A 5,407-nucleotide genomic window follows, 5' to 3' on the forward strand; every position below is an offset into this window, starting at 1 on the left:
TATGACCCCTGGGTCGAGGCCTCTGCTGATGGATTGTTAGTCCCCGAGGGTCTCTACAGCCTAGTAGCTAAGTACTTCGTTACGAGCTTGAAAATACGGATGTATATTTAATTGCTTTATAAAATTTAGAAATTCATTTCAAAATTAAGGATTATCCCCCTCATGCATAGCTCTTATTCTTAGACGAATTTGACTCCACTTTTTTTGGGAACGCTTTTTTGTTATTTCGGATTTTTATAATTATTTGTCGAAATGCGCATCTGGTGCATCAAAATAGGTACCGTATAAGTTTTACAGAATTGCATACAGATTGTCTTCCTTATGCTGATAATAATAAATTATAATAGTTCGTTCGCCGAAATATTGCGAAAATTAATCACAATACAAACTTAAATCTAAGCCCCGAATTAAAAAAAAGTCTAGTTAATTAGTTAGGTAGTCACATGGTACGTTGACGTCACATACGCCCTTCTTCGATCAACTGCTTGTGAAAGTAGTGTGGGATATTAAAAACTCGGCTTTTAAGGGCCTAATTTATTCACCATGGGCAACATTTAAATTGATGTTGACACAAATTCCGCGTTTTATATTTTTTTGCCACTAGTGTATACAAATAACGATGTATATACCAAAATATAGCGAGGAAAGCGAGAATGAAATATCGGCAATATTGCGAGTAAATAATTTTTATAGGGCTTGAAGCTTTGGTGTTTTCCGTCGCGTTGCATATATTTCAGTCATATCTCAGTGGTGATTAAAAATCCAAACTATAAACAGGCGTTGAAGATTTCTATTAGCCGTGGCTTACTACTTCGAGTTTCATCTTTTCAAAACATTGGATAAATGAAAAAATCACAAATAAAACATGCATGATGGGTAAGTCCATGAGGAAACAAAGTTGGTAGTTCATAAATGAAAGTTTCAACCAATAATTTCGACTCCGCCATGCCTAAATAAAATATTTTATTCAAACAAAACGTAATTTTCTCGTCAGTTGACCACATATTATTACAACACGTATGTTATCGTTTATTTACGATGACAGACAGTATATTGTGTATCATCACTTAGTTATCACATGTATACACTCATCAACATATTGATAGAAATTAAATTCAATATCTGCATCTTAAATCGAGTGTACACAATTATGTGTCCGTCCTGTTGGTTGGTTTCCTGTGGAATTTTTGTGGATCTGATTATGGACGATACACCTCCTGTAATGTATTGCAACAGTCAATGTATTGATTTTAAAACTACTCATTGATGTATTCAATAAAATGAAACGATGTATGGTTATATGATATCTGCAATCATAAATTGTACCGTGATCCGGGTTAGAATAGGTCCTCAGTATTCCTGCTTGTCGTAAGAGGCGACTAAATGGGGCGGTCCTTCGGATAAGACAACAAAACCCGAGGCCCTGTGTCACAGCAGGTATGGCAGAATAAAGACCCCCTGCTCAAAGGTTGTAAGCTCCAATCATAGGCCTAAATTTTGAAGCCCTTCACCGGCATTGTTGACGTCTCCATCTGAGTAAAAAATTCTCAAGATGTACATTAAACAATTTACAATCAATCAATTGCCATGCAGATATTTAGTAAATGAGTTTACTGTGTTTGAACTGATCAGGTGTTTCCTCCGTATATTCTTGATTAGCATTGCTAATGGTTTACAATGATATGGTGATTGTTATTTTTCTGGTCATTTAAAACGAACGAGTTCTGAACGAAAATCAATGATCAATTGAAAGAGACGAACTGAGGCTAAATACCATGAGAAAGTTTTGTCATCCTGTGGCACTTTTCACTTGAAGTAGTTTCAGTTCACCATAAGGAATGCGGGTTCTGCATCAACCACATCATTTGAGATTGGGGTGAAAAACTCTATGAATACTTCTGAATCCTACTAGTTGCGGAGGTACTGACGAGTTCTGATCATCCTTTGAAATATCAATGTTAGCATGTGCTTTTAAAAATAAAAATGATATAAATCACATTAAATACGGACAACATATACAAGTGTGGCTAAAATCTAAGTTCCGTGCAATAAGTGACATCTGCACAATCATCAACACCGTTGTTTAAATGTTTTAGACTTGCATAATCAGGAAAAAAACTCAAATGCATTTTTTTAAATTCCAGTACGGTTTCTTACATGGATTCTACGAAAATGAAAATGGGTGATGCCAAAACTCAGACCGGATAATTGACGGCTTGTGATGGTAGGTCGTCATCAAAAAACTCAAATCCACAAAAACAACAAAAGAAAAAAAATAGATAGATTAAGAAAAAAGAATAAACCTACAAAAACCTAAGTCCGAAAAAGACTAGAATAGAATTCAATTTTTCAAAGTTTAGTACATTTTTTTCTGGCCACCAATTCGACAAAAGTTTTAAAAAGCCCATCCAATTAAAACGACCCCCCCCCCCTTTGCTTAACTAGACCTATAAAGATAAATCATGTCCTCAACAATTTTTCTCCAAGCACAGGGTTTTTAAAACGAAAATGTGTTTGATTAAGCTAGATATTCTTAATATAATTGAAATTGAAATCTGATTATACTTCAAATACTTGATATGCATAATCATATATCATATAAAATTTAAAGCAAACGGATGTGGTGTTTGTAAATGGTTTGCCTCTGTGATCGATTCATGCAAAGTGAAAGTTCATGCGAATGTGTTAAACCCAAAAGAAATACCGCGTTTTAGCAAACCCAACTAAAATAAGCCAACTTTTAAAATTTAAATTACATGGTGGATTCATTGAACACTTTCCAACAAACCAAGCCATTGATGTATTGCAGACTGATAACAAATGCATGTGGTTCTCTGACATTCAGAAGTTTTTCTGTCACATTTGGGATTGGGCTGTAATGAGCTGGTTTCGAAAAACTGATGTGCTCATAATGGACCTACACTTTTCTGATCTTAATTGATATTAATTCAGATGATGTTGTCTTGCATCCATAATATTAGTTAAAACAATTGAATTAAATTTGATATTTCAAACGTAAAGATCTAAAATCAACTACAAATTGGATTCAATTAAAATGTTTTAAAAATATTTTTCATATCTAAAGTCTTTGTGATCTTCTTAATAAGTTACCCTATTCATGTTTGTCACATTTAGTAGTAAATAACAACAAGCAATATGTAACGGAAAAAAGCAAGTATCATATAGATAGGCACTATGTCTTCTGTAGCTACGGAGACTGGAAAGCTTACATTGTCATTCCTCGGAATGATACGTGGTTAACGGATAAGAGTAACAGAGTGAGACACCAGTCCATCACAGTCTAAGTTCTCCCTCCAGCCGAAGGCAATACTAATTCAATGTACAGCCGAGTGAACTGGAGTGGCAGTCGTGGTATGTCCAGTGGGCAAATCATCAAATGGCGATATTGCTCCTTCTCTTACTGTTGATAAAATGCTTATCTGTAACAAAGAAGGAACAATTTGGTGCAGTCAATATAGCACATTTCATTTCATTGTACCATCTCATTTCCCTGTATTAGAAGGCTTGTTTTAAAATCAACATTATTGTGGTCTCATAGTTAAAATAATGTGGATTTAATACTGCTCCTTATGTTATAGAACTGTTAAGCAAGATGAGTGAGGTGTTGTTGTGAATACCACATAGATGTACGAAATAAATGGTGATTTCAAGAAGAGGAAAGGATTTTTTGTGAATTTGCATACAAACGAATTGTGCTCCTTTGTTAGCTGACCTGTTTTTATATTCATATGAAGCAGAATTTATTCAAAAACTTCTACGTGAGAAGAAAAAATCTCTCGCTGTGACCTTCAATTCGACATTTAGATATATCGATAACGTTTTGTCTATTAACAATGATAGCTTTCATTCATATGTCGATTTGATATATCCCTGTGAGCTCGAAATAAAGGACACCACAGAGTCGTCCACTTCTGCTTCATACTTAGATATTTGTAGTAGACATTAACGGCAAACTGACAACTCAACTGTATGACTAACGGGATGATTTCAGCTTTTCCATCGTCAACTTCCCACATTTATGTAGCAATATTCCATTATCACCTGCATATGGTGTTTATATATATCAACTGATTCGATATGCAAGAGCGTGTTCTGGGTATAGTCAGTTTTTAAATCGAGGTATGCTACTAACAAACAAGTTGATGGTACAGGGATTTCAACAGTCTCGATTGAAGTCAGCATTTCGCAAATTCTATGGTCGTTATAACGATCTAGTTCGTCAACACAACCTCGCATTGGGTCAAATGCTGTCTGACGTGTTTCATACGATTGTTAAGCCGTTCTTGGCACACTGATTTGACTGCGGATAACTCCGTTTACCTGATCAGGATATGGAGCTCACGGCGGGTGTGACCGGTCAACAGGAGATGCTTTTTCCTCCTAGGCACCTGATCCCACCTCTGGTGTGTCCAGGGGTCCGTGTTTGCCCAACTATCTATTTTGTATTGCTTGTAGGAGTTAGGAGATTGATCACTGTTCGTTATCTTCACCTTGCATTAAATTGTTATTTACAATACTTAAATATTGATCATGTATCGTATATATAATGTGGGTTGTATATTAAGATTTGACATTAATTGCATGTAAAGAAGAAGTCGCAAGCCTTGTAGTTATGTTTTGTATTTAGAGTTTACTTTTTGACTGTTTAATAACATCACATATTTCGCGAGAAAATTTCAGACAAGTAATTCATAATCAGAAAAGTAGTGGCCAGATGTAAAGGAGACTCGAGAAATAAATATATTCTATGACTCCAACATATTGTAACATAGTCTCAAATTCAAATCCTCAGCATTTCGCCAGTTTCATATAAAATCTTAAAACATCCATTTTCCTTCCTTAAATTGGTGCTCAATTTACCTCGTGTTATCCAGTATTCATCATTTTTACACCCTTCTCAACATATTGTCCTTGAAATATATTTGGGGATGGTGTAATCAGCAGAATTTGAAGTGATTCCGTATCTTCCAAACAGGTTATGCTATAAGTAATTCAGTATAGAATTATGTCTGACAACACATCGATTGATTTTGATAGCCAGTTGTCTGATATCTTTGAACCATAGACAGGGTGGTATATTATTTTAGAAATGTTAATACTATTATACTTTTTATTATTTTTGAATGGTATTACATACTCGTATTTTTGGTTTAAATAAAAATTGAAACTTTGTAACAAGACAATTTCTTACATCCTGAAAAGTGGAATGTATTTTAACAGGAAAAAAAAAAGCATACGACGGTATTTTTACGTATAGGTTTATGCCCGAGTACCTATCCATTCCATAAAAGTAATGGGACCGAGGCCTCGAAGGGTACATTGTTTGTAAGGATTTAAACGGTACGAGTATATTGACCCACTTAAAGTCCCGTCTCTTATAGAGGAC

General features: G+C 34.9%; 1 long non-coding RNA gene across 2 annotated transcripts; it reads right to left on the reverse strand.

Moving 5' to 3' along the window:
• Nucleotides 1–924: 924 nt before the first annotated feature.
• On the reverse strand, nt 925–3,408 carry LOC130051072 (uncharacterized). Of its 2 annotated transcripts, none has more exons than XR_008799493.1 (4): nt 2,202–2,426; nt 1,775–1,942; nt 1,327–1,532; nt 925–1,217 (listed from the first exon to the last, which is right to left on the reverse strand). It is a non-coding gene; the product is annotated as an uncharacterized LOC130051072 (long non-coding RNA). The 2 variants fall into 2 exon arrangements; XR_008799492.1 differs by lacking the exon at nt 2,202–2,426 and adding an exon at nt 3,231–3,408 and having other exon boundaries at nt 926–1,217.
• Nucleotides 3,409–5,407: the final 1,999 nt, after the last annotated feature.

Source organism: Ostrea edulis, chromosome 10 (assembly GCF_947568905.1).
Source record: "Ostrea edulis chromosome 10, xbOstEdul1.1, whole genome shotgun sequence".
In the NCBI taxonomy this organism is placed as follows: Eukaryota; Metazoa; Mollusca; class Bivalvia; order Ostreida; family Ostreidae; genus Ostrea; species Ostrea edulis.